Below are 8,893 nucleotides of genomic sequence, written 5' to 3'. Positions count from 1 at the left end.
GGCAACGAGGTCGCGAGGGGGCGTGATCAGACTCCGCCTTCCCTGGTGACCGTGGAGTGGAGGTGTACGCGGACCTGTCTCTTTTCTGTCAAGTACCTAGTCTCGTCCCTGAGGCCTCCCTAGCCTTCTCCGCTCTCTCAACCTAAAGAAGACTGGGCGCCCACGACCTTCCTGGGTCCCTTCCCGCCCCTATTAGGTCGCTGCAGATCTGTGAACGGTGCGGGCGCAAAAGTCAGACTCTTTCCAGGGAGTTTCCCGCCCAGTTGAGGATGCACCGGGGAGGGCTGTCCCGGCCTGGAACCAGAGATTTGAAAGCAGCAGGAAAACCGGAACGACCTGACCGCAGAAGGAATGCAGAGTAGGGGCAGTAAATAGAGTGTGTTTGGTTGGGGAAGGTGAGTCTTGAACAGCTTTTTCATTGTTTCTCTGCCCTGGAATTGACAAGCAGGATCAGAGGACGGCATCTTAGTGCAGGGGTTCTCACATTTTTTAGTCTCAGGACCCCTTTATGTTGCTACACACATTATTGAGAACCCTAAAGAGCTTTTTATGAATAATAGATTATATTTTTCCGTATTTACCCTATTGTAAATTTACCCTGAGAAATGTTTGAAATATGCGTTGATTTACTAAAAGGAAAAAAAAAAGTCATGAACCCATTACATGTTTACATAAATAACATTTTTATGAAAAAATATATTTTCCACACTAAAAAAATATATGAGAATAGTATTGTTTTACATGCAGATCTCTTTAATGCCTGGCTTAATTGAAGAAAGCTGGATTCTCCTTTCTGTTTCTGCATTCCATCTGTTGTGATTGAAGTATATGAAGGAAATCGGGTCTCACAGATACTGTTGGTAAAAAGAGAAGTATGTTATTAGGCTCTTTAGATAATTGTGGATATTCTTTGATACTACACCTAAACTTACAAGTGGTTGTTTTTTTAAAAGTTAGTTAGATGTGGGCGTTTCCCAGTTGGCGCTAGTGGTAAAGAACCTGCCTGCCAAGGCAGGAGACATAAGAGCTGCTGCTGCTAAGTCGCTTCAGTCGTGTCCGACTCTGTGCGACCCCATAGATGGCAGCCCACCAGGCTCTCCCGTCCCTGGGATTCTCCAGGCAAGAACACTGGAGTGGGTTGCCATTTCCTTCTCCAATACATGAAAGTGAAAAGTGAAAGTGAAGTCGCTCAGTCGTGTCCGACTCTTAGCGACCCCATGGACTGCAGCCCACCAGGCTCCTCCATCCATGGGATTTTCCAGGCAAGAGTACTGGAGTGGGGTGCCATTGCCTTCTCCGGAGACATAAGAGACAAGGGCTCAATTCCTGGGTTGGGAAGATCCACTGGAGATGGGCATGGCAACCCACTCCAGTATTCCTACCTGGAGAATCCCATGAACAGAGGATTCTGGCTGGCTAGAGTCCATGGAGTCGCAGAGTCAGACACGACTGAAGAGATTTAGCATGCGTGCAATCAGATGTGGGACTGGAAAACATAATGAACTTTACACTCTACTGTATTAAAATCAAGCTTTCCTGGGTGTCTTAGACATTAAAAGAATCTGCCTGCAATTCAGGAGACCCCGGTTTGATCCCTGGATGGCCAAGGATCCCTGGAGGAGAAAATGGCAACCTACTTTACTATTCTTGCCTGGAGAATCCCATGGACAGAGGAGCCTGGTGGGCTACAGTCCACAGGGTCACAAAGAGTCGGACACGACTGAGCGACTAATACACACATTAAAATCATTGGTATATCTTGCAGAGGGAAAGGATGAGTGGAAGGACAGTTAGGGACTTTAGAATCAACATGTACACACTGCTATATTTAAAATGGATAACCAATAAAGGCCTACTGTAGAGCATAGGGAACTCTGCTCAATATTATGCAATGACCTAATTGGGGAAAGATTTTGAGAGACAGTAGATGTGTGTATGGACTTTGCTAATAGCTCAGTTGGTAAAGAATCCACCTGCAATGCAGGAGACCTGGGTTGGATCCCTAGGTTGGGAAGATCCCTAGAGAAGGGAAAGGCTACCCACTCCAGTATTCTGGCCTGGAGAAATCCATGGACTGTAAAGAGTCAGATACGACTGAGTGACTGTCACTGTCACTTTCACTTCACAGGTGCATGTATAACTGAATCACTTTGCTATATACCTGAAACTAATACAACACTGTTAATCAACTATACTCAAGTATAAAATAGAAAGTTAAAAAAAAATTGTTGGTATATCTTGCACTTGAATGGATCTTTTACTCCTGACAATTTTATAAAATCATACATATGGTCCTTTGGAAAATACTGACCATCTAAAAACTAAGCTGTGCAGCTCTTCTAAATGTAAAGTTTCTTAAGTGTTGGGAAGCTGCCAGGCACATAGTGGCAGATACAAGTTTTCTCAAATTTTAATTTTCACCTGAAAGCTCAAATTTTACCACTGGCAACAAATACCATCTATTGTTTTCCTTGAATGGAGAGGTTCCTTTCATTTTTGATAAAGTATTTGCTAAATGCACCAGTTTGAATAATCATAGTTCGTCTGTCCAATGTCCTTTCAAGTAATGGTACTTCATTTTAAAAGAAAAAAGGCAAAAACAAAGATGCTTAATATCCTATTAGGATATTGCAAATTTGGCAATTCCCTGGTGATCCAGTGGGCAATTTCACTTTCATGACCTGGGTTCAGTCCCTGGCCTGGGAACTAAGATCCCACAAGCCCCACAGCATGGCCAAAAAATAAAAACAACAGTGAGATTCTAGAAATCCAAGGCTCTGAAAACAACAAATGCTGGTAAGGAAATGGAGCAACAGAAACTCTGCTTACATTGCTGGTAGGAATACAAAACAGTTGGAAGACAGTTTGGCAGTTTCTTACAAAACTCAACATACTCTTACCATATGATCCAGCAATTGTGCTCCTTGGTATTTACTCAAATGAGGTGAAAATTTATGCCCACGCAAAACCTGCACAGGAATGTACCTCAGCTTTATTTATAACTGTCCGAACTTGGAATCAACCAAAATATCCTTCAATAAGTAAATGGATAAAATAAACCAGCACATCCATATGATGGAGTATTCAGTAATGAAATGAGCTGTCAATCCACAAAGACATGGAGGAATCTTAAATGCATATTGCTAAGTGAAAGAAACCAATCTGAAATGGCTACATACCATGTGATAACCTGGAAAAGGCAAAACTTTGGAGATAGCAAAAAGATAGATGTTTTCCAGAAGTTGTGGGGGAGGAAGAGAGAGATGAATAGATGTAGCACAGAGGATTTTTAGAGAAGTGAAACTATTCTGTATGATACTCTAATGGTGTCATGATGAATTCATGTTGCTATATATTTATCAAGACCCATAGAATGTATAATATAAAGAATGAACCCTAGGGACTTTTCTGATAGTCCAGTGGCCAAGACTCCCAATGCAGAGGCTCTGGGTTCAATCTCTGGTCAGGGAACTAGAATCTATACACTGCAACTGCAATCCATACACTCAACTCTGTTGAGCATCCATACAACACATGCTCAACAGAGATCAAAGACCCAGTGTGCTGCAACTGAGACCCAGCAAAGCCAAATGAAAAATAAATAAAAAAGATTTTTTTAAATAAAATTTAAAAAATAGTGACCCCTAATGTAAACCATGAACTTTGTTATTAATATTAGCTCATCAGTTGTCACAAATATATCACACTAATACAAGACGTTAGTACAGGAAAAACAGGGAGAGCATAAAGGGTGTATGGAACCTACTACTCAAAGAAAAATCTATTAGTTTGAAAATGAAGGTGAGTTGAGTTCACAGTTTAATTGCACAAGTGTTTTTTCTTAGAACAACTATGAGACTATCATTGTATTTGGGTATACAGAAGTATTGTATTTATATTTTCCAGTTCTTCACACAAAATAGTAAAATGATCTGTATGCCTGTGACAGGAATTTATAAAATTAATAATTTTATACTGCTTCACTAACAGTATTCTTTTTATAAATTTTTTTTTCCCTTTTTCTTTCTTTCTTTATTTTTTTTTTGGCTGCATCTCCTGGCATGAGAAACTTCCCCAACCAGGGATCAAACCTGCACCCCCTGCAGTGGAAGCACAGAGCCTTAACCACTGGACCGCCAGGGAAGCTCCAAGAGTATTCTTACTTGACATTGGCATTTTTTAAATGTGGTAAGTGTGTGGCAGAGAGGAATGCAGTGACTACTACTACAGTTGGGTACCACGGTCTCTCTCCTGCTAAGTTGCCAACAGTTTTGCCCATTTTTCTTTGCATTATCAGTTCAAATGTTAACACAGTTAAAAAGGCAAATAACATCTCAGTATTATTATAGTAAATTTTGCCCCTAAAGACTTCAGGGGTTCACGGACCATGTGCTGAGAACCACCATCCTAAAGGAAAAAAATTGGCAGGGGTAGATGTGGTAGAGATTATTGGGCACAGATGCAGGTGGATTCACCAAGTGTTCCTGCTGTTGAAGTCTGGCCCACTTCTAGGTCATCCTGATACAACACTTTGGAAGCCATAGATCTATTAATATTTAGGGGATGCATCTCTTAATCCACTGTCAAATCCCAGTCCAGATGAATACATTGTGGATTGGGAAGTTTAGGCCAGATTTTCTAGGATCACTCAAAATTAGATGGCTCCGGACTTCCCTGGTGGTCCAGTCATTAAGAATCCACTTGCCAATTTAGGGGATATGGGTTCAATCCCTGGACTGGGACGGTTCTACATGCCTCAGGCAACTGGGCCTCAGCGTCACAGCTACTGATCCCGTGTGCCGCAGCTACTAGAAACACTACTGGAGAGGAGCCCCTCCTCTCCACAACTGAAGTCCGAGAGCAGCAATGAAGACCCAGAGAAGCCAAAAACAAATATATAAAAATTTTAAAAATACTACTAGATGGCTCCATTTTTGTTTTATTTATTTTTTTAAACTATTTATTTTTATTTTATTTACCATCTGAGCCACAGGGGCTTCCCTGGTGGCTCAGATGGTAAAGAATCCGCCTGCAATGCAGGAGACTCCGGTTCGAGCCCTGGGTTGGGAAGATCTTCTGGAGAGGGGCATGGCAACCCACTCCAGTACTCTTGCCTGGAGAATCCCATGGACAGAGGAGCCTGGCGGGTTCAGTCCATAGGATCGCAAAGAGTCGGACATGACTAAAGTGACTTGGCACACATACATGCACATGCAGTTAATGGTAAAGCTTATTGTAGATTTTATAAAAGATACAGTGTGATGGTGATCAGAAAAGGAAGAAGTTGAATTTCAGTGGGGAAATCTAGAAGACTTCATGGAAGCAATGATGAATGAAGTGGGATATTCTCTTGTCTCAATGACAAAAGTCCACTTGAGCAAAGATGTAAAAGGAGATGGTTTATTTTGGGAAGGACAGGTAATTTAGTATGGCTAGGGGGCTGGAAGGTGAGTCTCTTGAGAGATAATCTTCAAAAAGCAGGTTTAGAACAATCTTGGCATGCCAAACTAAGGAGTTTAGGCTTTACCCTGGGGGTAGGGTGCTGCATTCTCAAATTGGTGTTTTAGGAAGATAAGGAGCAACCATAGAAGGAATGGGTGGGAGAAGATAGTCAGTTTGGAGGTGGATCAGAGAAGAGATCATCCTGGCATTACCTAGGAAGCAGAAGCTTGTATGAAAAGGATGTGGTATATTTGAGAGACTAAGACTTAGTGGTGTCTCAGATATGTAGATGACACCACCCTTATGGCAAAAGCAAAAAGGACCTAAAGAGCCTCTTGATGAAAGTGAAAGAGGAGACTGAAAAAGCTGGCTTAAAATTCAACATTCAAAAAACTAAGATTATGGCCCCTGGTCCCAGCACCTCATGGCAAATAGATGGGGAAACAATGGAAACAGTGACAGACTTTATTTTCTTGGGCTCCAAAATCACTGCAGACAGTGACTGCAGCCATGAAATTAAAAGACTCTTGCTCCTTGGAAGAAAAGCTATGACCATCCTAGACAGCATATTAAAAAGCAGAGACATTACTTTGTCAACAAAGGTCTGTCTACTCAAAGCTATGGTTTTTCCAGTAGTCATGTACAGATGTGAGATTTGGACCATAAAGAAAGCTGAGCACTGAAGAATTGATACTTTTGAACTGTCATGCTGAAGAAGACTCTTGAGAGTTGCTTGGACTGCAAGGAGATCACATCAGTCAATCCTAAAGGAAATCAGTCCTTAATATTCATTGGAAGGACTCATGCTGAAGTTGAAGCTCCAATACTTTGGCCACCTGATGTGAAGAACTGACTCATTAGAAAAGACACTGATGCTGGGAAAGATTGAAGTCAGGAGGAGAAGGGGACAACAGGATGAGATGGTTGGATGGCATCACTAACTCAGTGGACATGAGTCTGAGTAAATTCTGAGAATTGGTGATGAACAGGGAGATGGACATGCTGCAGTCTATGGGGTTACAAAGAGTTGGACATAACTGAGCGACTGAACTGAACTGAACTGATTGATTGTGTGTATAGGATGTCTTAGGGATTGCCGGGAGAAATATCAATAACCTCAGATATGCAGATGACACCACCCTTATGGCAGAAAGTGAAGAGGAACTCAAAAGCCTCTTGATGAAAGTGAAAGTGGAGAGTGAAAAAGTTGGCTTAAAGCTCAACATTCAGAAAACGAAGATCATGGCATCTGGGCCCATCACTTCATGGCAAATAGATGGGGAAACAGTGGAAACAGTGACAGACTTTATTGTCTTGGGCTCCAAAATCACTGCAGATGGTGACTGCAGCCATGAAATTAAAAGACGCTTACTCCTTGGAAGGAAAGTTATGACCAACCTACACAGCATATTCAAAAGCAGAGACGTTACTTTGCCAACAAAGGTCCGTCTAGTCAAGGCTATGGTTTTTCCAGTGGTCATGTATGGATGTGAGAGTTGGACTCTGAAGAAGGCTGAGCGCCGAAGAATTGATGCTTTTGAACTGTGGTGTTGGAGAAGACTCTTGAGAATCCCTTGGACTGCAAGGAGAGCCAACCAGTCCATTCTGAAGGAGATCAGCCCTGGGACTTCTTTGGAAGGAATGATGCTAAAGCTGAAACTCCAGTACTTTGGTCACCTCATGCGAAGAGTTGACTCATTGGAAAAGACTCTGATGCTGGGAGGGATTGGGGGCAGGAGGAGAAGGGGACGACAGAGGATGAGATGGCTGGATGGCATCACTGACTTGATGGACGTGAGTCTGAGTGAACTCCAGGAGTTGGTAATGGACAGGGAGGCCTGGTGTGCTGCAATTCATGGGGTCACAAAGAGTCGGACACGACTGAGTGACTGAACTGAACTGAACTGAGGGGTTCCTAACTTGGGACAGTGGTAGAATGGGAGTACTATTCAGGAGGAGGAACATGGGAAAAAGATAAAGGGTTTGGTTTGGCTGTCGGATGTGTCTGTGGATTGTCCAGGACATTGGAGAGGCAGCAGTGGCAATTAGAGAGAGGTATGGCATTTGGAGGGGGGCGGTCCTTCTCAGGTAGCTCAGGGCTTCCCAGGTGGGAGCTAGTGGTAAAGAACTTGCCTGCCAATCCATGAGACTAGAAGAAATGAGGGTTCAATTCCTAGGTCGGGAAAATTCCCTGTAGCAGGGCATGGCAACCCACTCCAGTATTCTTGCCTGGAGAATCCCAGGGAGAGAGGAACCTGGTGAGCTACAGTCCATAGGGTTTCAAAGAGTCAGACACGACTGAAGCGACTTAGCATGCATGCACTCACAGATTTGGGGATCGTCCTTAAATGGCTGTTGAAACTGTAAAGGCACTGAGTACACTTCCCTAGGGAGAGCAAGGTTTCTAAACCTTGGCAGTATTGTCATTTGGTCTGTATGTTCTTTGTCTTTGGGGTGGGGGTCGTGGGCTATCCATGACATTGTAGGAAGTTAAGCATCCTTGGCCTCTACCCACTAGATGCCAGTAGCACCACTCCCCCCATCAGTTGTGTCAACCAAAGATGTCTCCAGACACTGTCACATTCCCTGGAGGGCAGGATCAACCCCACAGAGAACTATTGCTCTAGGAGAGAGGGTGGAGTCAGAAAATCGCCAAGGGCAGAACCTTCCAGTTCTAAGGGCAAGGTCAGAAGGAAAGAGAGCACCTTGGGAGAGATGGGGGTGACTCGTTGTGTAACAATCTGTAAAGAGGAAGACAAAAGAGGCCTTGGCAGCGATGAGAGGTTTATGATCTTTCAGGAGCAATTCCAGTTGAGCCTCCTGAATGTGCTTCCTCCTTGTTCTCTAGCCTTTCCCCTGAAAGGTACAAGAGTCAACTGCCCACTAGGGCCATAAATGCGACTGGGGTATATGCCAGTGTACAGCAAAGCTTGCCTGATTGCTTTGCAGGCTGTTTATATTCCTCTTCCCTTCTGTCATTCCATTTGTTCTACTAGTCTCCTTTTTCATTTGTAGTATGCTTTAGCAGAAATATAGACATATATACCCATACTATTTAATCCTAACAATAATCCTGTAAAACAGCTTTCATTATTGTTCCCATTTTGCTGATGAAGAAACCAAAGCTCCCAGAGGGAAGTGATTTGCCTAAGACTCCACAACAGTCGGCTTCCTAGGTGGCTCTAGTGGTAAAGAACCTGCCTGCCAGGCAGCAGGAGAAAGAAGTGAAAGTGAAGTTTCTCAGTAGTGTCTGACTCTTTTCGACCCCGTGGACTGTAGCCCACCATGCTCCTCCATCCATGGGATTCTCCAGGCAAGAATACTGGAGTGGGTTACCATGCCCTCCTCCAGGAGATCTTCCTGACCCAGGGATCGAACCCAGGTCTCCCGCATTGCGGGCAGATGCTTTAACCTCTGAGCCACTGACGCCCAAATCCGATCACACAGGGAC

The 8,893-nt window shown here is 43.5% G+C and overlaps 1 long non-coding RNA gene across 1 annotated transcript; it reads left to right on the top strand.

The window, feature by feature from the left end:
- Positions 1–44: 44 nt before the first annotated feature.
- On the top strand, positions 45–4,918 carry LOC132346587 (uncharacterized). The gene is made up of 3 exons (XR_009496458.1): positions 45–395; positions 748–4,188; positions 4,714–4,918. It is a non-coding gene; the product is annotated as an uncharacterized lncRNA (long non-coding RNA).
- The last annotated feature ends 3,975 nt before the right edge of the window (positions 4,919–8,893 follow it).

The sequence above is a fragment of the Bos taurus genome, chromosome 11 (genome assembly GCF_002263795.3).
Source record: "Bos taurus isolate L1 Dominette 01449 registration number 42190680 breed Hereford chromosome 11, ARS-UCD2.0, whole genome shotgun sequence".
In the NCBI taxonomy this organism is placed as follows: Eukaryota; Metazoa; Chordata; class Mammalia; order Artiodactyla; family Bovidae; genus Bos; species Bos taurus.
Note: the sequence above shows the minus strand (reverse complement) of the source record. Positions and strands in the feature narration are given on the sequence as shown.